General features: G+C 47.0%; 1 protein-coding gene and 1 long non-coding RNA gene across 2 annotated transcripts in view; one reads left to right on the top strand and one right to left on the bottom strand.

Annotated features, from left to right (window-relative positions):
- The window catches only part of LOC144000406 (uncharacterized), a 114,453-nt gene that overhangs the window by 41,981 nt on the left and 47,016 nt on the right, over positions 1-25,456 (bottom strand). The gene's annotated exons all lie outside the window — the stretch shown is intronic.
- Positions 12,394-16,766, top strand: LOC143925340 (uncharacterized). Its single transcript, XR_013261948.1, has 3 exons — positions 12,394-12,595; positions 16,459-16,521; positions 16,635-16,766. It is a non-coding gene; the product is annotated as an uncharacterized LOC143925340 (long non-coding RNA).

Raw genomic sequence — 25,456 nt, 5'->3', positions numbered from 1 at the left:
AGTAAAAATACAGCCTATAATTGATGTGAACCAAAGGGGTAGGTGCAAGGCTCCAAAACACATTGAAAAAGTCTAACATCAGCCATGAAATTAAACAAGGCACCACAAATTCACAAACATACTCGTTTATGCAGAGTACGGCCACATTTGTAAAAGTTGCACTTCAATGGATATTAGTAGATCTCAACCAGTTCCTGCCTGGCCTATAGTCAAATGACGGCCAGGCCAGACCTTCGTGGTTCTGGGTGGACGTCATATAATGTCCTCCCAGCACATGCCACGCTGTGAGGCGATCTATCACCAGCTGTGTCCGCCGATGACTGATCACTTTACCGGCCCTCTGCAAGTACCATGTGATCACCGTGACCAATCACAGCAGGTCACATGACAATTGTAAACAATGGATGGCTTCCTTTCATGCCATCTATTGTGTACAATTGTGTTGCTAGCTGTGATTGGTTACAGTGATCACATGGTACTGTACCACGTGATTCGCTGTGGCCAATCACCGCTAATCACAACAAAACACACTGAAATTTCATACAGGTACAGTGTTGCAAGGCTGTGCATTTGTCATTCAAACTATGCCAGCAAAGGGGGTGGGAGGGGAGTGCCGGCCCGGTATTGAAGTGGTTAAAGTAGAACTATACACCATCCTTCCCTCCAGGTTTTATACATATAGGACTATACGAGAACAGTCATTCAAACAGCCCACTGATTCTGGTTAGGAAGCTCATAACACAACAAGGATACCCTCTAGTGAGTACCCAGCAAATCGTCCAACATGAACGTCAGATTGAAGGAGCATAGGACAAAATGGTACAAATCTCTTCAATGGTTTGGAGATAAAAAAAAGCAGCCAACACATTTGGGGTCAAAAATACCCCGTTCATCAGAGTTTGAGATACAAACAAAAGCTTGAATGGATTGAGGGAATAGTTTTCTTATATTAATGCTTCTGTGAAAGGTGTTAATGAATTAGGGGGATCAGTAAGCAGCGGTGTCAGCATTATTGGCACAATGGCCCGAATAGCTAAGATATTACCAAATGCTTTACAGTTGCCAATAATGGGGGCACCATTGGCTATTAGTTCCCCTAATTCATGATCACCTCTCCTATCAGGATTAACAAAAGAAAGATTTAGCCTTGAGTCCATTCAAGTTCCTTTTTGTATCTCAAGCCCTGATAAAATTGTGCATTCTTTACCCCAAATGTGTTGGTTGTTTTTTTCTGTGAACCATTGAAGTGATTTGTACCCTTTTGTCCTATACTCCTTCAGTTTGATGTTTGTGTTGGATGATTTGCTGGGTACTCACTGGAGGGTAGCCTTGATGTGTTATGAGCTTCCTATCCAGAATTGTTGGAGTGATATGCCCTTTAGTTCGGTACTCCTTCTGTTCACGATTGTTTTAGCAAAAATTATTTGGCAGGTCTTCACTATGAATACAGCAAGCATTGTGGTACCATTTATGGTACAGTAGGTGTATGTTAATGCTGCTCTGATAAGAGTCAGGAAAGATAGATAGATAGATAGATAGATAGATAGATAGATAGATAGATAGATAGCGGATGGGGGAGAGAGGGAGGGGGGAGAAAGAGGGGGGAGAGAGAGAGAGAGGGGGAGAGGGAGAGATGGGGGAAGAGAGGGGAGAGGGAGAGATGGGGGAAGAGAAGGGAGAGATGAGGGGAGAGGGACAGATGGGGGAAGAGAAGGGAGAGATGGGGGAAGAGAAGGGAGAGATGGGGGAAGAGAAGGGAGAAGGGAGAGATGGGGGAAGAGAAGGGAGAGATGGGGGAAGAGAAGGGAGAAGGAGAGATGGGGGAAGAGAGGGAGAGATGGGGAAGAGATGGGAAAGGGAGAGATGGGGGAAGAGAGGGGAGAGGGAGAGATGGGGGAAGAGAAGGGAGAAGGGAGAAGGAGAGATGGGGAAGAGATGGGAGAGATGGGGGTAGAGAGGGGAGAGGGAGAGATGGGGGAAGAGAGGGGAGAGGGAGAGAGGTGGGGGGAAGAGACAGAGGGGAGAGGGGGTGATAACGGGGGAGAGAGAAAGAGGGGGAGAGAGAGAGAAGAGAGAGAAATAGATGGGGGAGGGATAGAAAAAGTGAGGGGGAGAGGGAGATATGGGGGGAGAGAGGGAGGGGAGAGGGGGAGATGGGGGAGAGAGAGAGCGAGAGAGAGGGGGAAAGGGAGAGATGGGGGTAGAGAGGGGACAGGGAGAGATGGGGGAGAGATGGGAGAGATGGGGAAGAGAGGGGAGAGTGAGAGATGGGGGAAGAGAGGGGAGAGATGGGGGTAGAGAGGGGAGAGGGAGATATGGGGAAGAGATGGGAGAGATATGGAAGAGATGGGGGAAGAGAGGGGAGAGGGAGAGATGGGGAATAGTTGGGAGAGATGGGGGTAAAGAAGGGAGATGGAGAGATGGGGAAGGGAGGGGAGAGGGAGAGATGGGGAAGAGATGGGAGAGATGGGGGAAGAGAGGGGAGAGATGGGGAAGAGATGGGAGAGATGTGGAAGAGATGGGAGAGATGGAGGGAGAGATGGGGAAGAGATGGGAGAGATGGGGAAGAGATGAGAGAGATGGGGAAGAGATGAGAGAGATGGGGAAGAGATGGGAGAGATGGGGAAGATATGGGAGAGATGTGGAAGAGATGGGAGAGATGTGGAAGAGATGTGAGAGATGTGGAAGAGATGTGAGAGATGTGGAAGAGATGGGAGAGATGTGGAAGAGATGTGAGAGATGTGGAAGAGATGGGAGAGATGGAGGGAGAGATGGGGAAGAGATGGGAGAGATGGGGAAGAGATGGGAGAGATGGGGAAGAGATGAGAGAGATGGGGAAGAGATGGGAGAGATGTGGAAGAGATGGGAGAGATGGGGAAGAGATGGGAGAGATGTGGAAGAGATGGGAGAGATGGAGGGAGAGATGGGGAAGAGATGGGAGAGATGGGGGAAGAGAGGGGAGAGATGGGGGAAGAGAGGGGAGAGGGAGAGATGGGGAAGAGATGGGAGAGATGTGGAAGAGAGGGGAGAGGGAGAGATGTGGAAGAGATGGGAGAGATGTGGAAGACATGGGAGAGATGTGGAAGAGATGGGAGAGATGGAGGGGAGAGATGGGGAAGAGATGGGAGAGATGGGGAAGAGATGGGAGAGATGGGGAAGAGATGGGAGAGATGGGGAAGAGATGGGAGAGATGGGGAAGAGATGGGAGAGATGGGGAAGAGATGGGAGAGATGTGGAAGAGATGGGAGAGATGGGGGAGAGATGGGAGAGATGGGGGAGAGATGGGGAAGAGATGGGAGAGATGGGGAAGAGATGAGAGAGATGGGGAAGAGGTGGGAGAGATGGGGAAGAGATGGGAGAGATGTGGAAGAGATGGGAGAGATGGGGAAGAGATGGGAGAGATGGAGGGAGAGATGGGGAAGAGATGGGAGAGATGTGGAAGAGATGGGAGAGATGGAGGGAGAGATGGGGAAGAGATGGGGAGAGATGTGGAAGACATGGGAGAGATGGGGAAGAGATGGGGGAGATGGGGAAGAGATGGGAGAGATGGGGAAGAGATGGGAGAGATGTGGAAGAGATGGGAGAGATGGAGGGAGAGATGGGGAAGAGATGGGAGAGATGGGGAAAGAGATGAGAGAGATGTGAAAGAGATGGGAGAGATGGAGGGAGAGATGGGGAAGAGATGGGAGAGATGAGGAAGAGATGGGAGAGATGTGGAAGAGATGGGAGAGATGGGGAAGAGATGGGAGAGATGGAGGGAGAGATGGGGAAGAGATGGGAGAGATGGAGGGAGAGATGGGGAAGAGAGGGGAGAGATGGGGAAGAGATGGGAGAGATGTGGAAGAGATGGGAGAGATGGAGGGAGAGATGGGGAAGAGATGGGAGAGATGGGGAAGAGATGAGAGAGATGGGGAAGAGATGAGAGAGATGGGGAAGAGATGGGAGAGATGGGGAAGATATGGGAGAGATGTGGAAGAGATGGGAGAGATGTGGAAGAGATGTGAGAGATGTGGAAGAGATGTGAGAGATGTGGAGATGGGAGAGATGTGGAAGAGATGTGAGAGATGTGGAAGAGATGGGAGAGATGGAGGGAGAGATGGGGAAGAGATGGGAGAGATGGGGAAGAGATGGGAGAGATGGGGAAGAGATGAGAGAGATGGGGAAGAGATGGGAGAGATGTGGAAGAGATGGGAGAGATGGGGAAGAGATGGGAGAGATGTGGAAGAGATGGGAGAGATGGAGGGAGAGATGGGGAAGAGATGGGAGAGATGGGGGAAGAGAGGGGAGAGATGGGGGAAGAGAGGGGAGAGATGGGGGAAGAGAGGGGAGAGGGAGAGATGGGGAAGAGATGGGAGAGATGTGGAAGAGAGGGGAGAGGGAGAGATGTGGAAGAGATGGGAGAGATGTGGAAGACATGGGAGAGATGTGGAAGAGATGGGAGAGATGGAATGGGAGAGATGGGAAGAGATGGGAGAGTGGGGGAGGGAAGAGATGGGAGAGATGTGGAAGAGATGGGAGAGATGTGGAAGAGATGGGAGAGATGGGGGAGAGGGAAGAGATGAGAGAGATGGGGAAGAGATGGGAGAGATGGGGAAGAGATGGGAGAGATGTGGAAGAGATGGGAGAGATGGGGAAGAGATGGGAGAGATGGAGGGAGAGATGGGGAAGAGATGGGAGAGATGTGGAAGAGATGGGAGAGATGGAGGGAGAGATGGGGAAGAGATGGGAGAGATGTGGAAGACATGGGAGAGATGGGGAAGAGATGGGGGAGATGGGGAAGAGATGGGAGAGATGGGGAAGAGATGGGAGAGATGTGGAAGAGATGGGAGAGATGGAGGGAGAGATGGGGAAGAGATGGGAGAGATGGGGAAGAGATGAGAGAGATGTGAAAGAGATGGGAGAGATGGAGGGAGAGATGGGGAAGAGATGGGAGAGATGAGGAAGAGATGGGAGAGATGTGGAAGAGATGGGAGAGATGGGGAAGAGATGGGAGAGATGTGGAAGAGATGGGAGAGATGGAGGGAGAGATGTGGAAGAGATGGGAGAGATGGAGGAAGAGAGGGGAGAGGGAGAGAGAGAGAGAGAGGAAGAGAGAGAGGGGAGAGGAGGAGAGAAATAAATGGGGGGAGATAGAAAAAGCAGGAGGGAGAGGGAGAGATGGGGGGAGAGAGGGAGGGGAGAGGGGGAGAGAGAGAGGGGGGACGAGATGGAGGAAAATAGAGTGAGAGAAAAAGGAGAAGAGAGAGAGGGTGGGAAGAGAGGGAGGAAAGGAGAGAGAGGGAGGGGGGAGAGATAGAAAGAGGGGAGAGGGAGAGGGGGGGAGAGTGAATGAGGGGAGAAGAGAGAGAGGGAGGGGGAGGGGGAGGAAAGAGCGAGAATTATCATTGGCGGCTGACCTGTAGTAAAAAGCGCAGTGATCTAGTTGTGGTCTTAGGCCGGCTCCTCTGTGGTCACAATAAATGAATTGTTTAGCGGATAATTTGTTCTTGAGTATACTGTAAAATGATGAGTTTTATTTACAAATCATGAGCTTAAGCCCTGAAGAAAAGAGGCTTTTCTCCCAAAATCTGTTGGCTGTATTTGGTATTCTTAATCAATAACCATTTGATATTAATCACCAAGCTACAAGGCCGATTTTTCTAGGCAATCCTAACTCCGTACCCAAGATTTACTGCCAGTGACACCATTCCTAAAATACACTTCACTTTGTGTGACACAACTTTATAAACACAAAAACAGTCATCTAATAGTTGCCCACTTGGTATGGGTGTTCCCTTCACTACAGTGTGGGGCTGAGAGATCCTTAGAACTGAACACCGAGCATGAGAAATGATTTCATGACAAGGTATGTAAATCACATATCAAGAATAATTGTTCAATGTTTCTGTGTTTTGTCTTCACAGGTAGAGAAGAGTCCGGGGATATTGTAAGTATTTGTGGTTGGTTATTAGTAGAGTTTGGTTGATTATTCAGCAAGGCTGCACTTACTGCGGGTCACAGTAGACTTTTGTCTAGGGGCAGCTCAGGCTTACAGTATTTGGTTTCCTTCAAGCGGAGCTCAACCCAAAAGGGGAAGCTCTGCATGTCTGCCTCCTTCTCCCCTCTGCTGCCTCGGGAGGGTGGGGGTCTGGGTACCTGGTTTTGACAGATACCCACTCCCACTTTTACTCAGTTTGCTGTGGAAAAATGAGCCAGAAGTTGCCCCCCCCCCCCGCACTGTAGGCCCATTACCAAAGTGCAGTGCGATTTTCTCATGCACAGTAGGAAACCGGCAATGCTTCACTGCTGGTGTCCCTTAACCAAGATGGCGGCACCACCAGCACCCAAGAGCCAATTCAAGAATTGCCTTGGGTGAGGACACCGCTGGGTGCCTGGACAGGTAAGTGTCCTAATAGTAAATGTCAACAGCTACTATATTTGCAGCTGCTGACTTATAATTTGGAGGGGGGAGGGGGGGTGAAACTTCTATTTAACTAGTGAGAATAGGTTTTGCCTAAACTCTGAGAAAACACTTGGATTGAAAATTCTGCCATTTTATTTTGCATATAGTTGGGAAATCAGAGACTCTGTTGAGTATCTTTACGGGAGTTTATCCTCATGAGATTTACCCTCACTTCCCGCCAAGCCAGGGGGGGGTTGGGTTTACATCTACTTTAAATCATCTGCAGTTGTTTGCAGTTGACTATGGCTACAAACTTGCTACTTGCAGCAACATACCTTATCATTGCGATGAACACGCACTTTGAAAGCCATGTCCAACCTTTCCGACCCACAGTTTGCAGTAATCAGATGTGAACAAACCCTAAGGATCTATTCCTAAACCACTGGAACAGCATGATATCCAGGCAGCTAGTCCCCAGAGCCCCCTTACATCAGAGTTCCCAGCTTTCCCATTAGATCAGGGTTACAAGAATCCCCCCTTACAGTTGGGTCCACAGAGTAGCCCATTACATCAATGTCCCCACTTACATCAGAGTCCCCAGCATTCCCCCTACATCAGGGTCCCCATTTTCCCCCTTGCATCAGAGTATCTAGTGTTCCCCCTCACATCAGATCCCCCTCTTACATCAGTGTCACCTCTCTTACATCAGAGTTCCATTTTACATACCTCTTTACATCAGAGTCAACAGGGTTCTCCCGTAAATCAGAGCATCCCCCTCTATTTAGTGTCCCTGACCCCCTTGAATCAGTTTCCCCACTTCCCCTTACATCAGTGTCTCCATTTCTCACTCTCAGTCCCATTCTCAGCAAGGCAGACACTTGGAGGGGAGCACTAGGAGGCCAAGCAGGTCGGGTCTCTGGAGGAGAAAGCTGCATCCTCCCCTTCTAATACCGCGTACACACGATCGGACATTCCGACAACAAAACCGGATTTATGGATTTATTTCCAACGGATGTTGGCACAAACTTGTCTTGCATACACACGGTCACACAAATGTTGTCGGAAATTTCGAACGTCAAGAACGCGGTGACGTACAACACGTACGACAAGCTGAGAAAAATGAAGTTCAATAGCCAGTGCGGCTCTTTTGCTTGATTCCGAGCATGCGTAGAACTTTGTGCGTCGGAATTGTCTACACACGCTCGGAATTTCCCACAACAAATTTTGTTGTCGGAAAATTTGAGATCCAGCTCTCAAGCATTTGTTGTCAGAAATTCAGCAAATGTCAGCAAATGTCCGATGAAGCCTACACACGGTCAGAATTTCCGACAACAGGCTCACATCGAACATTTGTTGTCGGAAATTCCGACAACAAATGTTTGAGAGCTGGATCTCAAATTTTTTGACAACGAGATTTTTTTGGCGAAAATCCCGAGCGTGTGTAGACAATTTCCGACGCACAAAGGTCCACGCGTGCTCGGAATCAAGCAGAACAGCCGCACTGCCTATTGAACTTCATTTTTCTCAGCTCGTCGTGCGTGTGTACGCGGCATGAGTGTTGAGGCAAGCACGCCATTGGTTGCTAGAAGGTCCTAGCAACCAGGGCCGTCTTTAAGGCAGGGCAAAAGGGGCAGCTGCCCTGGGCCCTGTCATTGTTGTGCTGCCCAAAGCAGCTGCCTCATACTTGCCAACTATCCCAGTTTAAATTCCCTCGTCCTTTGAAGTTCTAGTCCTGTGTTGTGTCCTGATATCTCAGTGTGAAGTGCTGGTACTAATGCTGCCCAGCTCTGCCCTATTGTTTTGTACAGATGACTCACCTGCAGACCCTGTGTTTACATGTAAATAAAAGGTATTCATATGTAAATAGCAGCAGCATTACTAAGTAAATAGCTGCGGCCCAAGGCATTTATATGTAAATAAGACCCCTTTCACACCAGGGCGTTTTGCAGGCACTATAACGTTAGAAATAGTGCCTGCAATCTGCCCTAAAAAAGCTGCACCATTGTCTGTAGTGTGATCCCCCGAGGGCTTTCACACTACAGTGGTGCGCTGGCAGGACATCAGGGAAAAGTCCTGCCAGCAGCTTCTTTGGAGCGGTGAAGGAGCGGTGTGTTTACAGGCCTTTTTGGCGTGGGAAGTTAAAACATAAATCCTCAAAGATGGTGAGTTGGACCGGGGACCGGAGTCTGCAATGGGAGAGAAAGAAGTGACGAATTTGCAGGTATCTAAAAAGTTCCCCGTCGGGGAGTTGGTGCTGGGTCTGTAATACCGAGAAGGGAATGAAATCAGAACCCGTCACAAAGTCCCTTAACTGAGTAAGTTTGCATTGAACCCACAATCTGAAAGACTCAGGATGGAGATAGGCGGGGGGAACCCAGGATCACCCAGGTAAGAGGTGCCCACAGAGCTCTCCGAAGTGAGGTTGTATTTGTGTTTGTAGCAATGCCACAGTAGTAGACTGTCCGCAACTATAATATTAAGCGTGCATAAGGTTGAGTGAGGTTGATGCGTTGACCACATAAGGCCAGGGAGATAAAAGGGTGCTATCGAATCACTCTCAAATCGCACCCAAGGAACTCTGGAGTTAGGGATCGACCACTGTGCTTGTTGCGTAAATCTGCAGGTAAGATAATACAACCAAATTTGAGGAACCCCCAGACCTCCACTTCTCATAGAGCTGTATAGGACTCCCCTGGCAAACCTGGGTGACCTATTACTCCAAATGAATCTGTTAAAATGGGACTGAAGGTTGAGGAGAAAAGATTTAGAAAGCTTAACTGGTAGGGAGCAGAACAGATATAACAGCCTGGGGAGGATGACCATTTTGAGCGCTGTGATTCTCCCTATAAAGGGGATATGTAAAGAATGCCAGCTCTTAATAGTATTTTTAAGTTTTCTAATCAATGGGGGGTAATTAACCCCAAAGAGATCGCGAAAATTTCCGGGCAGTCCTACTCCCAAGTATGGTATGTGGGAAGTGGCCCACGTAAAGGAGTAGTTTTGTTTAATAAGGGTTAAATTAGTGGGAGCAAAACCTATAGGAAGGGCCACAGATTTGGAGACATTAATGGAAAGACCAGAGACCTTCGCGAAACTTGACAGTGTCAGAAAAAGGTTGGGGAGTGAAACATGGGGATTGGTTATGAACATCAAAACATCATCTGCATACATGCAAAATTTGTACATTTCGTCACCCTTAAGCCGCGTACACACGGGCGGACTGTCTGGCCAACTTAGTCCGTCGAAACACATTTCAGCGGACAGTCCGCTCGTGTGTGGGCTTCAGCGGACTTTTTCAGTATTTCGGAATTTTCGAAATGCTGTCCGTCCTACTTTGGTTTCAGCAGACAATCCGCTCGTCAGTAGGCTAGTTCGACGGACTAAGTATGGCGCATGCTCAGAAAGGATTTACACGGCGAAAGGTTGCATTGCTGTGTATTGGACTTCCGATTTCTAGTCCCGTCGTACGTGCTGTACACGTCAGCTTTCGACGGACTGTCTGTTCATCGTGTGTGGTCAAGTCCGTTCATTCGAAAGTAGGACGGACTGTCCGTCGGATTGTCTGACGGACTAAGTTGGCCATACAGTCCGCCCGTGTGTACGCTGCTTTAGTGTAACCAGTAATATCAGGATGTTTCAAAAGGGCAATCGCGAGGGGCTCCAATGCTAAAGCAAAAATTAAAGGGGAAAGGGGACACCCTTGTCTAGTGCCTCTACCTATTGGGAAGAATTCGGAGCAACAGCCAGGTAGCTTAATGCGGGTCATAGGATTACCATAAAGCGCTTTGAAACCTACTAGGAATTTCCCCTGAAATCCCATGCGTGGCAGAAGCGTGTTGATCAAATCCTCCTTTATTTGTGTCTCACATTCTCCCCCTTCCAGGCACTGCAGCACACAGTGGGAGGGTTCCATCAACAGAGGCAGCGCTGCCAATCCAAAAAGCAGTGGGCAGGGCTAGGTGTTGCCAGGTGCTGATTGAGAAGCTACAGGCTTGGGAATAAGCGCTAACACTATTATTAGCCACACCCCCTGCATTTTTTTCTCCTACCACTGTAGTGCAAGCAAGTACCGCCTTCATGAGCATGTCAGCTCCATTGTCAATCCAGAGACAAGGCAGCATTGTTGCCCCCATATTAGAAAGTTGCATTAGGCAGACTTCACTGGAGGATCAACAGGTATGTGGGGGACTTGGCGAGGTCCAAGGGAAAACTCTAAGTGCAGATAGACATATCATTAAGTGCTGCAGCACATATATTTTAATAAGAGGCCATAGTATTACTTCAACAGACAAGTGTCATGAGTATCAAAAATAGAACTAAAAAGGAGCTATATTGAGCTAAAAAAAACAATATAATGTATTTACATGAAGCACTAATTTTAAAGTGAAACGCTACTTTTTGTCGGTAGTGAACAAGTAAAAACATTACAAGATTTCTTTCCTATTACCCTTAAAAATGGTTGAATACCTTAATGCCATAAAAGTGAAAAACGTACCTTTATCCTCACAAATTCCATAAAAAAAATTGCTAGTACAATAGAAAAAGGTAGATAGAAAAAGACACCTTCCTACCCAGAACTGTTCCTATACTTAACACGTTTCACAATGGCTATGTCTATCCTTGCCTTTATATAAAACTTCCAACAGGAGCACTGGGTTCATTTGAGACACAGGGGTCACTGTAGGCATGGAGGTTACTGGAGACACAAGAGCACTGGGTTCACTTGAGACACAGGGGTCACCGGAGGTACAAAGGTTACTGGAGACACAGGGGTCACTGGAGGCACAGAGAATACTGGAGAAACAGGAGCACTGGTTTCACTTCAGACACAGGGGTCACTGGAGACATAGAGGTTAGTGGAAACACAGGAGCACTGGGTTCGCTTGAGACACAGGGGTCACTGGAGGCACGGAGGTTACTGGTTGACACAAGAGCACTGGTTTCATTTGAAACACAGGGGTCACTGGAGACACAGAGGTTACTGGAGGCACAGGAGCACTGGGTTCACTTGAGACACAGGGGTCACTGAAGGTACAAAGGTTACTGGAGACACAGGGGTCGCTGGAGGCACAGATGATACTGGAAAAACAGGAGCAATGGTTTCACTTGAGACACAGGGGTCACTGGAGACACAGAGGTTACTGGAGACACAGGGGTCGCTGGAGGCACAGATGATACTGGAAAAACAGGAGCAATGGTTTCACTTGAGACACAGGGGTCACTGGAGACACAGAGGTTACTGGAAACACAGGAGCACTGGGTTCAGTTGAGACACAGGGGTTGCTGAAGGCACAGAGAATACTGGAGAAACAGGAGCAATGGTTTCACCTGAGACACAGGGGTCACTGGAGACACAGAGGTTACTGGAAACACAGGAGCACTGGGTTTGCTTGAGACACAGGGGTCACTGGAGGAACAGAGTTTACTTGAGACACAGGAGTACTGGGTTCAGTTGAGACACAGTGGTCACTGGAGGCACAGAGGTAACTGGAGGCACAGGAGTACTGGGTTCACTGGAGTAACAGGGGTCGCTAGAGGGACAGAGGTTACTGGAGACACAGGAGTACTGAGTTCAGTTGAGAGGTTACTGGAGACACTCAAGCACTCCACTGGCATTATTGAAGGCATGGATTAATGGATCGCTGAGTTTACTCGATACACTAAGGTCACCAGAGTACTACTGGCACTGGAAACACCTGGATAGCTGGAGTGCAGGGGTCCCTGGAAGCACAGGAGTGCAGGGGTCTCTAAAAGCACAGGTGTGTAGGGGTCACTGAAAGCACAGGCGTACTGGGCTCAATGAAGACACTGGGGTCAATGCAGTGCAGGGGTCTCTAAAAGCACAGGTATGTAGGGGTCACTGAAGTGCACAGAAGTCAGAGTCACTGGAAACACAGGGAATGCTGGAGGCACAAGGGGGACTCAGCTTATGAGTATCAGTGTGAGTCACTTAGCTCTGGTGCTGGCACTCTGGGTGTAACCCTGAATTGCCAATGTCATTGAGTTAAAGAAGACCCCCTGCTGGATCAAGAATGAGTTGAGTACAACAGACCTAAGATACATCCATTGTTTCTAGTGTGTCTGGTGTTGTTTAGTCAAAATGCTGATATATATGTAATTCTGTACTAGACTCCCTGGATTCATTCCATGTTGTCTTGGACCGTGACCGCCGCCAGTTTTATCAACACGTACTACAGACCCACCGCTTCTAATGTAAGTTTCATTTGAATATTTCCTGTCTGTCCTTCGCAAGTACTGATCTCTTTGATACCCAAGATAACACAATTTCTGATCAATTCTTCTAAAGTGTCGTCTTTCAAAAAAAACCTTTATAGACTGAACCTTGTCAAGCCAGAAACTGTATAAAGAGCAAGACCTGATCATGAAGGCCGAGCTTTGTTCATTATGTAAAAGATTACACTTAGGGTCATATTCTAGTTCCCAAAACACACAATACTTGTAATTCTTTGGTGCATCACTTTATCAATTGCATTTGTGTGAATTAAAGTATATACATATATATATATATATATATATATATATATATATATATGCAGGGCTTTTTTTCAGCAGGAACTAGGGGGAACTCAGTTCCACCACCTCTGGCTCAGGTCTTCTGCTCCCTGCTCACTCATATCACTCGGTAACACTGAAGTGCAGCTTCTGCATTTACAAGTGATAGCTTATCTCCCAGTAGCTCCCACAGGTCAGATCCTGAGTGCCAGACAGGGACAAGGGAGATACAGAACAGGTGCCCAGGGTTCAGTGCAGTCATGGGCAGGAGAGGGTGCGTGGTAGGCGGCACCCTCTGTGGTCTCCATTTTTTCCCTGGTGACCAGTTGTTGATGCTCCTACTGCATAATCTCCCTTGCGAGTGACTGTAGTATAGTATAGTATGCTGGCAGGTACTACAGCCGGATAGGTGCTTCAGCTTAATATTGTAACAAAGGTAAGACATATGACAGATGGTGAAGTTTTTAATGAAGGAGGAGAAATGAGGGCAGTGGAGGGAGGGGGTTGTATGCAGAGGGAAGAGCTATTATTCGATGCCATTTAGCAGGTATGTGAGTGTGGCAGGCATGGTTGAGTTCCTGCACCTATTCTCTGAGAAAAAAAGCCCTGTGTTTACATATATATATATATATATATATATATATATATATATATATATATATATATATATATATATATACACACAGTATCTCACAAAAGTGAGTACACCCCACACATTTTTGTAAATCTTTTCTTCTCTCTTTTCATGTGACAACACTGAAGAAATTACACTTGTCTACAATGTAAAGTAGTGAGTGTACAGCTTGTATAACAGTGTCAATTTGCTTTGGTGACACTTTGGTGTCAGTAATTATATGTGTATAGTACCCTCTAGGGTGCTATATATAAAGTAGGTCTGTTAGTGTAGTAAAATTCAGTTTGATTCAAGGCCAAGCCTGGGCTGTGAATCTGGGTCAGGGTTCAGTGACTCAGGGCTGGGTGACTCATCCTGACAGCTTTTCTGTTGCCTCTTCCTGTTTTCTGGGACATTGGTGAATGTTCTAGACATTGTGGGTGGAAGGTAGGAGCAGCTGTTTGGAATATTTCTGAGGACCTCAGCCAATCTCCAGTAACGGCTTGCAGGGGGCAGACAACCTCATAGATAGGCATGGGTCACGCCAGCAGGGACAATTTGGTGGAAAATGGAGATATAGTGTGGTGGAGGCTGTCATGGCCCTCGAGGGTGCCCCCTAGTCTGGGGGGGGTGACATTGGTTGGGGCTCGGGTGCTGGAAGGATCCCCCACAACACATGGAGGAAGCCATTCTTGAGGCATGGGAGCAAAGAGAGGACAGCGGGAGCAGGTCAGCACTACTGGGGACCTACAAGGTCAGCCAGTTTTCCCTGAAGACAGTGATGTGCTTAAGTCTTCTTCCCTTCCCTGGTAGGTCTCCCGAGCAGTCTGCTGGATGGGCTGGTGAGTGTCAATCTGGAGCACTGTGTAGAGAGTGTCATTCTGAAAGGGGCAGCTGCACCCAGGTGGGTTGGCAGTGCCTAAAGAGGTGGTGCGGGGATCAGTAGCCACAGGAGTGATACAAGCTGTACATTGTAATTTTGCTACACAACCAAGTGGCCACAGGTTCTTGCCTGTAATGGGCCATTGCACTTAATCTGACTGTCAGATCTTCACAGTGTTCCAGCTGGGTTCTGCAAGCAAGTGTGTATTGGACGAAGAAGAGGAGCTGTATATACAGTGGGGCAAAAAAGTATTTAGTCAGCCACCAATTGTGGAAGTTCTTCCACTTAAAAAGATGAGAGAGGCCTGTAATTGTCATCATAGGTGTCACCTCAACTACGAGGGACAAAATGTGGAGACAAATCCAGACAAATCACATTGTCTGAATTTATTTGCAAAATATGTTGGAAAATAAGTATTTGGTCAATATCAAAAGTTCATCTCAATACTTTGTTATATATCCTTTGTTGGCAATGACAGAGGTCAAACGTTTTCTGTAAGTTTTCACAAGGTTGTCACACACTGTTGCTGGTATGTTGGCCTCCATGTCCTCCATGCAGATCTCCTCTAGAGCAGTGATGTTTTGGGGCTGTCGCTGGGCAACACAGACTTTCAACTCCCTCCAAAGGTTTTCTATGGGGGTTGAGATCTGGAGACTGGCTAGGCCACTCCAGGACCTTGAAATGCTTCTTTTACAAAGCTACTCCTTAGTTGCCCGAGTGGTGTATTTGGGATCATTGTCATGCTGAAAGACCAAGCCATGTTTCATCTTCAATGCCCTTGCTGATGGGAGGAGGTTTGCACTCATAATCTCACGATACATGGCCCCATTCATCCTTTCATGTACACAGATCAGTCGTCCTGTTCCCTTTGCAGAGAAACAGCCCCAAAGCATGATGTCACCACCCCCATGCTTCACAGTAGGTATGGTGTTCTTTGGTTGCAACTCAGCATTCTCCCTCCTCCAAACAGTTCTACTTCGGTTTCATCTGACCATATGACATTCTCCCAATCATTTTCTGGATCATCCAAATGCTCTCTAGTAAACCTCAGACGGGCCCAGACATGTACTGCCTCAAGCAGGGGGACACGTCTGGCACTGCAGGATCCAAGTCCCTGGCGGCGTAGTGTGTTACTGATGGTAGCCTTTGTTATGTTGGTCCCAGCTCTCTGCAGGTCATTCACTAGGTCCCCCCGTGTGGTTCTGGGATTTTCGCTCACCGTTCTTGTGATCATTTTGACCCCACGGGTTGAGATCTTGTGTGGAGCCCCAGAATGAGGGAGATTATCAGTGGTCTTGTATGTCTCCCATTTTCTAATTATTGCTCCCACAGTTGATTTCTTCACACCAAGCTGCTTGCCTATTGCAGATTCAGTCTTCCCAGCCTGGTGCAGGTCTACAATTGTGTTTCTGGTGTCCTTCGACAGCTCTTTGGTCTTCACCATAGTGGAGTTTGGAGTGTGACTGTTTGAGGTTGTGGACGGGTGTCTTTTATACTGATAACAAGTTCAATCAGGTGCCTTAAATACAGGTAATGAGTGGAGGAGAGAGGAGCCTCTTATAGAAGAAGATACAGGTCTGTGAGAACCAGAAATCTTCCTTGTTTGTAGGAGACCAAATACTTATTTTCCACCATAATTTGCAAATAGATTCTTTCAAAAATCAATGTGATTGTCTGGATTTGTTTCCACATTGTGTCTCTCATAGTTGAGGTGATACCTATGATGACAATTCCAGGCCTCTCTCATCTTTATAAGTGGGAGAACTTCCACAATTGGTGGCTGACTAAATACTATTTTGCCCCACTGTATAGAGACTGTATATAGGAAGAGTGTCCCTGAAGTTTGTTGTTGAAGTCAAGTGAGCATCCCATAATCTCCCATCCATATTCAAGTTTTTATCCTTCAATAAAAAAACAAAGAATGTTCTTTTTTTCGGTGTACCTGGCTGTGCGGGGTGGGGGATCCCAGTTCACTGGTGGCCCCCCAAGGGGGTGTGCTACACGTGTTTAATTAATTAAGGACGATCTGTTTTACAATTGTTGTCCTTGTTTTTTTTGTTTCTATAGGCTGGCCTTTCTTTCTATTGGCTTATAGCCAGTTTAATCCTCCCTGGTAACCGATTCAATTTGGTAAGTAAATTCCTAATCGATCGTGTCTGTTGCCATTTGTGTAAAGCCATAATATTATTCACCTTTGTTCTAAATGTTATCTAAATAACTGTATTCTTATTCATTTCATTTAGAATCGGAGGGTCTTGAAGACGATGGGTTATAGTTTGGTGCTTTGGAGTTTTTGGAAAGGCTGGCAAATGCCTAATACCACCAATGTGAGTCAACCATGTTGTGTTACGCTGCATACGTTTCCTGTAAATCGAATATAAATTGAAAAAGTTGGCATCCTGATTAGGCAACAGCTGATGGGGGACATCTGTAAACTGACATTTAGCACCCTCCAGTTTTTTTACAGAGCAGGTATATTGTCGGGCTTGGCTAGCAGTAAAGTCTGTGTTGTTTTATCTGGATCAGGGGATTGATCCAGGGAGGGCTGGATGACTCACAGGCAGCATCACAGAGATCTCCCCCCCCTACTTCTAGAACTTACTGAAGACTCCTAGGAGAATGGGAGGGGAGGTGAGGTGGAGGAGCCTGAAGTATTTATGAGGGCCCTGACCAATCCCCAACAGATATTTACCGGAGACTTCTAGAAGAATGGGAGGGGAGGTAAGGTGGAGCTGCCTGGAGTATTTATGAGGGCCCTGACCAATCCCCAACATATACTTACTGAAGACTACTAGAAGAATGGAAGGGGAGGTAAGGTGTAGCTGCCTGGAGTATTTACGTGGGCCCTGACCAATCCCCAACAGATACTTACTGGAGACTTCTAGAAGAATGGGAGGGGAGGTAAGGTGGAGCTGCCTGGAGTATTTACGTGGGCCTTGACCAATCCCCAACAGAGGGGTTGGCAGGGGGCAGGCCCCCTCAAATACTCAGGGTCAGCCCATTTGGGGAGGGAGTTTCGGGTGGAAGCTGGAAATGGAGTGTTAGACTGTTGGAGGCCTTTGAAAGTAACCCCCTAGTTCGGGGGGGGTGAACTCAGGCCTGAGCTCGAGTGTGGGAGGGACCTTTCTCATGACACACAGAGGGATCCTGACCAGGAGACATGGGAGCAAGAGGACTGCAGGGGGACACTGCTGGGCAAATATCCATTGGCTCTTGCTGCTGTCAATCAAAGCCAGGGAGGAAGGAGCGGGGCCGAGCTATGCTCTGTGTGTCTTATAGACACACAGCCGGCTTGGAAGTGAGCACACACGAGTACCCCCATAGCAAGCGGATTACTATGGGAGGCACTCGGTGGGAGGGAGGAGCCAGGAGCTCCGGTGAGGGGGCCCCAGAAGAGGAGGATCGGGGCTGCTCTGTGCAAAACCATTTCACAGAGCAGGTAAGTATAACATGTTTTTTTTTTTTTTAATGATAGCTTTAGAAACACATTAACACTGCATGTGTTGCTGCACACGTAGCATGAAGGAGTACACAATCACCTCCATAGCGGATTAGGAGAGGGGCGACACCGGGAAAGAAGAAGAGAGACAAAAATCAGGTCTTTAATTAGGCCTTCTTCTGTGCGCTCTTCTTCCTTCCCACTGGCGTCCCTCCTAACCCGCTGCGTAGGCGAGACTGGAAAATGCCTCATTCTACAGTCATGGCTGGTTTAGTAACCGCCTCCAGACTGCCCACCATATATATACTAGAGCGGCCCAGCTGTGCAAAATCAGGTACCTGTGTTGTATAAATTTGTTGTTCTGAGCATTTTTGTTGTTTTTATTCTTGACTTATTATTTTCTATACTATTGGAGCACTCACGCCATGGCGCCCTGGCTTCCTCCTCTGCTCCCCACACGCCCCCCACCTCTCCGCACCACATAGGTGGGGGGAGACATATATCTGACCCTCGTGCACACAGTCCCCACCACTCCCCACCTCTTGTGTGAGGGGCACCAGGTGGTTGGGTCCCCAGGGCTGGTTTAATGCAGGGGCTATTGGAGCTGCAGCTCCAGGCCCCTACCTTAATATAGGCCCAGCCACCCAAAGAGGACATGGAAAGCAATGAGCCAACGGGAACAGATCTCCACTGACGGGCCCTGCTTTCCACATGCACCGCCGGGGCAGGGTGATGGTATTGATAATGGGCACTGCATGAGCGGTCCTAACAGAAGCCTGGGGCACGCCTATGCAGGGCTCTTACAGAAGTCTGGGGCTTCCATAGTGTTAGGCCTGCGCAGCTGCACCCTTTCAGCTCAGAGTGCACGCCAATACACGGCCCTTACAGAAACTTGGTAGATCAAATGCCAGTCTTCCCTGGTGTTATGCCTGTACGGCTGCGCACTTTTGAGTTTGGGCGCACGCCAGCACAGGCTCTTGGAAAGCAGAAGGGTGCCCAGTAAAAGGACCACCAAAATCCTCAGCACCAAGCACACGATGCTCTTAATCCGGCCCTGCGGGTCCCCTGCTGCAACTGTTATGCCGCGTACACACGATCGGAATTCTCGTCAGAAAAAGCTCTGTTGGTTTTCCCGACGGAATTCGGCTCAAGCCGTCTTGCCTACACACGGTCACACCAAATTCCCATCGTTTACAACGCGGTGACACACAACACGTACGACGCGACTAGAAAAAGGAAGTTCAACAGCCAGTAGCCAATAGCTTCCGTCTCGTAGTTGAATCTGAGCATGCGTGATTTTTGGCGCGACGGAATCGCATTACACACGATCGGAATTATAGAAAGTTTTTCTGTTGGGAAAATTGAGAACATGCTATCAATTTCTGGCTGGCGGAAATTCGCACAGCTAAATTCCGATGGAGCGCACACACGGTCGCACTTTCCGATGAAAAGCTCTCATCGGTCTTTTTCTGGCCGGAATTCCGATCGTGTGTACGCGGCATTAAACTTTTTTTTTTTTTTTTTTAATTCACTACTATGCACCCAAACCACTTTTTTTTTTCAACTTTATTCCTTTTTGTTTTTTCTTCAGTAACACTACAATTTTTTTTTTTTTTTTTTGGGAATCCAGTCGGTACAAAATTTACAAGTATTGTTTAAATGTGATGCGACCCGATGAGTTATTGCCTGACGCTATGTTATTATTATTATTTTTTTTTTTTAAATAAGCAATAAAAATGTATAAAACCCACATTTTTTTTTTTTCCAGTTGGAGAGGATAATTCGGACAGTCCTGTGTTCTTCATTCACTCTGGTATTTCTATGATTTCACCACCAACGGACAGATCACCGGAGACGCCATGATATACGGGGAAATATAAATAAAAGTATAACCGTATGTTCCCTCCAACAACCTTCTCTTCCACCAATGTAACCAAATACTTACTAATAAAGTTTATTGACAAAATTGTTCTGTTTTTACCATTTTATGCCTACAAACTGACATTTGTAGAGTTTTCTTTGGTTTATCAGGAGGGAACCTCTGAACGTTTATGATAGATGTGTGATGGGTGTGATGACTTTGTATTTCATTCTGAAAATTATCTTTATAAAATTAATCATTAAAATAGAAAGTATACAAAGTGAGTCGACGATTCAAAATGTTTGCTGTTAAATCTTCTCAGGCACTTTTGACAAGGTTGTTGTTTTATAAATGTGCTACTTTAATGAATATTAAATAAAATAGTAACTCCAATAAATAAAAAAAAGTTGTCGTATCCGTGTAATTATGGTAACGCACATTTCCTATTACACTGCTTGCTCACTTCTGCCACCCGCTGGTCGTTCCTCAGCACTGCAGCAAAGGTCATGTTACACACTCACCTCTGCCATCTGCTCGTCATTGTTCAGCACTGCAAGGTCATGCTGCACACTCACCTCTGTCCTCTGCCACCTGCTGGTCCTTCCTCAGCACAGCAGCAAAGGTCATGTTACACACTCACCTCTGCCATCTGCTGGTCATTCTTCAGCACTGCAGGGTCAAGTTACACACTCTCCTCTGCCATCTGCTGGTCATTGCTCAGCACTGCAGCAAAGGTCATGTTGCACACTCACCTCTGCCATCTGCTGGTTATTGCTCAATACTGTAGCAAGGTCATGTTGCACACTCACCTCTGCCATCTGCTGGTCATTTCTCAGAACTGCAGGAAGGTCATTTTGCACACTCATCTCTGCGATCAACTGGTCATTCCTCAGCACTGCAGCAAGTTCATACTGCACACTCACCTCTGCCATCTGCTGGTCATTTCTCAGAACTGCAGATAAATCATGTTGCACACTCGTCTCTGCCATCTTCTGGTCATTCCTCAGTACTGCAGCATGGTCATGTTGCAAACACAAAAAATCCCTGTTCTGTCAGGGAAGAGGAGACGTATCGTTTGTTCCTAGTAAGTAGGAACAGTGATATGTCTCCTCCCCCAGTCAGTCCCATCCCCGTACAGTAAGAAACACTAACTAGGGAACACATTTAACCCATTGATTGATAGTGTTAACCCCTTCCCTACCAGTGACATTTACATAGTAATCAGTGAATTTTTATAGCACTGATCCCTGTGTAAATGTCAATGGTCTCAAAAATTAAACATTCATTATGATAAATTAAGAACAGATGCTGATTTAGTACAATCACAGTAAGTTTTCACAATATGACTTTGTACATCAAAAAAGATCCTATAACATTATACGGGTGGTAATTGAACCTAGTAGTATTTTCACTGGATTGACTGTAAAGCAATTCTCACACAGGTCCACCAGGGGGGGCCATATCTTTCCTTTCTCAAAGTGTTTAGTGAAAATAAAGCAGAACTATACAGTAGGTAAAACTTTTTTTTTTTCTTTTTGTTTTCAAAAGGATTGTTATAACCCATCAGATTTTTTATTTTTTCGCCATCTGTGTCCTATTACGGAGATTTCCTGTCAGGTCACCTGAGGCCAGGTGACAAATGCACGTAGTTGGGGTCAGGAATACATTGCTAAGGTAGTGGATCTTACGGCTGACTGTTGCAAATGGGGCTCTGGGTGGTTCAGGAAAGCAGGTCCTCCGGAGCACTGACACAGATCACACTTGGAGCTAGAGCATGAGATTCCCCAGGGCACAGAGTCTAAGAACCAGCAGGTGTTCACCAGAGCCCCTAGTGGTGGGGATGGGCTTCGCTGCAACTGGTTCCAGGTCGTGCCCCCCCCCCCCCCAGGGTCTCCCAGCTCACGCTCACGGTAGGCTACTGGAGGATAGAAAAGAAGCAGCAGACCAGGACAACAAGGGATAGTCAGAAGATAAGCCAAAAGGTTGGGACAATGAGCAGACAGGGGTAGTCAAAGAACACACCAAAGATCAGGGTATGAAGCAGACACGGATAGTCATAAATAAGCCAAGGACAGTAAACAGAATCAGACGTAGAGCACAGGACAAGACACACACAGGAAGCCAAACACACAATATTGATCAGGGAGGCTGGCTTGCAGTGCACAGGTTAATATAATGTTCCTAGTTAGAGGCTGGGGTGGAGCCATGCTTGAGGGAAGATTACTTAAGCAGACAGGTGTGAGAGTGCAGGCCCTGAGGCTGATACACAACCAGAGGTAAGCAGACAGACAGGGCATGAAAGTATTACTTCAGATTCATGACATTTCCCTTCATATCCTGTCCCAAAGCCAAACAGGAAGTAAGAGGAAATCCCTGCAAATTAAAGGAATTCCTTGGGGATCCCCAGATCTATTGTCCCCATCAGAAGATTTCCCCTCTATTACTTTTCTGGGGACAACCCAAAATGTGGGATTTTCTTTTACTTTCACTTTCATTGATAACGGTAAAACAGGACAAATAGGGTGAATTAAGGGTGAATCTCCCTAAACGGGGGCACAAGCAGCATTCAAAACTGGCAAGCAGAGGCGGCTCTAGACTTTGTGAGGCCTTAGGAAAAACGTATACATGAGGCCCCACTCACACCCATAAGGGGAAAAATAATTCAAGCGATCCGATAAAAGTTATCTTTTTTTATTCAATAGTTTTTTATTTTTGAGATTTTCACATATACAAAAAAATTTAATTCAAAGAAAAGGAAAAAGACACAATACACAGCATAACCCAGTATACATCAAAGTGCTTATTGCAAAATGATTACTTAGATCCGTTAATATACCGACAATCATATCTATACTTTAAACATAATGTGTATTCTTAACCACAATCAAGAGGAAGAGCCCCGCCCCACTTATCTAGGGTCTAACTGTGGCAACGATTGGGCTTGATATACCAGTACAAAATTTAATCTTTAACCCTTTATTCCTCAATTGTGATACCACCTCTCTTTTACCCCCAACTACTGCACACACTTATTCTGTCTACCAACTCTAATGTAGTTCCGAAAATTCTATTTATAGTATCAAGTATCTCTGCTCAATACCTAAACAGTTTTGGGCATCTTCAGAATATGTGTATAAGATCCCCTGTCTCTTGACACCTTGGGTACTTGGCATCTGATTTATGGCCAAACTGGAACAGCCTCTTAGCCCTTGTACACACGGTCGGACATTCTGACAACCAAATCCGTTGGATTTTGTCCGAAACTGTTGCATACACACGGTCGGACAAAGTTGTCGGAAAATCCGATTGTACATAACGTGATGACATTATTTCGTTACGACGGGACTACGTTCAGGCTAGTAGCCAATAGCTTTGGCCTAGGAATTTGATCTGAGCATGCATGGCACTTTTTCCTTCGGAGTAGGCTACACATGATCGGAGTATGTCCGATCGGAGCATGTTGTCTGAAAATTTTATAGACAAGTTGGAAAACTTGGTCCGTCGGATATTCCGATGGAAACAGTCCGATGGAGACCACACACAGTTGGATTATCCGACAATACAGTCCGATGGGACACATTCCGTTGGAATCTCCGACCGTGTGTACAAGGGCTAAGGAGTGTAGTAAGCTCTATGTATCAAAAACATGTGTTCGCCATCTTCTGCGAAGGGGAAACTGACACCAGTGGGTTCATTTCTAATATCCTCCTCCACTGCTCCCTTGTTTTTGCCCCTAAATCCTCTTCCCATCTTCCCTTTTTTTTTTAACTGACCTTCCCGCAGTAATCATTTTACTACTAATCTGTTCATATAGATCTGAAACAAGCCCTTTGGTTGTTCCCACCTTGATCAGCCTTTGAAGGAGAGGGGCTCAGTCTACACCATTCCACTGCTGGTGTTTTGATCTGAGCATGTAAAGCTTGTCTGATTTGAAGGTACCTATAGAATGAATGGTTTAGTATACCATATTCTATTTTTAATTCTGCAAAGGCTCTCAGCGCACTGATAAAAGTTATCATTGGTGGATGAGACACTGGAGTTGAGGGTGAGTCTGTGCTATGACAGTCCCACCGCTACTGGGGAGGCTTGATAGGCAGGAGAGGGAGCAGGACTATGATAGGAGTCCCACCACTACTGGGGAGGCTTGATGGGCAGGAGAGGGAGCAGAACTATGACACAAGTCCCACCACTACTGGGAAGGCTTGATAGGCAGGAGAGGGAGCAGGACTATGACACAAGTCCCACCACTACTGGGGAGGCTTGATGGGCAGGAGAGGGAGCAGAACTATGACACAAGTCCAGCCACTACTGGGGAGGCTTGATAGGCAGGAGAGGGAGCAGGACTACGACATGATTTCCACCACTACTGGGAAGGCTTGATAGGCAAGAGAGGGAGCAGGATTATAACAGGAGTCCCACCACTACTGGGGAGGCTTGAAAAGCACGAGAGGGAGCAGGACTATGACAGGAGTCCCACCACTGCTGGGGAGGAGAAGGATCTCAGCTGGGATGTGAGTTTATTTGATAGACGAGCAGTACAAAGTTTTCAGTTGTAGTATAGAGTAGGAGTTGGGATGGGTGCTGTAATGGTAATGAGTACAGCGCTAAAAGAGGGTTTCTCCTTCTCCGGAGAGATTTCCTGCACAGGGAATGAAGGAAAATCTCCCCAATGGTAGAAAGACCAAAAAATAAATAAAAAATCCTTGATAAGGATTTTGACCCCCAGAACCACCCAAAATAAACCAAAGTTAATTTCTTTTTCAGGAGTTGCCACCATCATTGTTCTCACCAACAAAACCAGTAAAGATTTCTCTGAGGTAGAGAAAAAATTCAGACTTATGGGAATGAAGATCGTGATCGCGATTGAGAATTACACGAAGGACAGAGATGTGAAAACTCTGGGTAAAACCACTGACATCCTGGGGATCTTGCAAATGGCCCTGGAAAATGTTACATTCCGTCTGAGTCTACCAAGAGACCCAGAGAAAGACCGGAGAGAGAGGAAGAAATTCCTGCTCAACTACATCCACGAGGCCGTGCTTGAATCTGAGAAAGAAAAAACCAAAGAGGCCTCCATGCCCCAGAAAATGAAGAAAAAGAAGAAAAAACCCAGCTCAAACAATGGCTGTGTGTTACTGTAACATATTGATGAGTACAGATCAGTGGATGGATTCCCCCAAACCCAGATACCATCTGAGACAAAAGAACCTCCAAATCCTTTACCAGTTGATCTCCAACCCTCTATTTACAAGAATCGCACGCTCCATCCGAGGGGTTTGGCATCTTTTACGGAGGTGCCAAACCTTTCGAAGAGCGAGGATCGCTTAAGCGACTTCGTAACCGGTGGAATGGGCGGAGGACGGGTCCGTGTCCACGCAGAGCGGACGTGGACACGGCCCACTCTACTCTATGGGCCCTCTGATCCGATCCGCCCACACGGGTTAGGTTTTGGCAGATCAGATTGCAGGTAGGCGAGTGTAGACGGGCACGCGTCCGTTTAAATCTGCCGCTCCATAGAGGTGAATGGAGGGTCTGTATGGGTCCACCTGAAAAAAACAGACAGGCGTACCCAATCATACCGAGTGTGAGAGATGGGCCTGAGGCTGCTTTCACACTGATGTGCCCGCGATCTACCCACACCGGGGGTGTAGCGCAGGGCACCTCTAGCCTTTCTCCGGGTTAGCTGCACTTTGCCATAGACTTATATTATATCCTGCAGGTGTGGTTCTCTTTCTTAACCACTTCCCCCCCGGAAGATTTGGCTG

The sequence above is a fragment of the Lithobates pipiens genome, unplaced genomic scaffold (assembly GCF_037356315.1).
Source record: "Lithobates pipiens isolate NorthernLeopardFrog02 unplaced genomic scaffold, aLitPip1_a1.2 Scaffold_22, whole genome shotgun sequence".
Lineage (NCBI taxonomy): Eukaryota > Metazoa > Chordata > Amphibia > Anura > Ranidae > Lithobates > Lithobates pipiens.
This window is presented reverse-complemented; position numbering and strand designations above follow the sequence as displayed.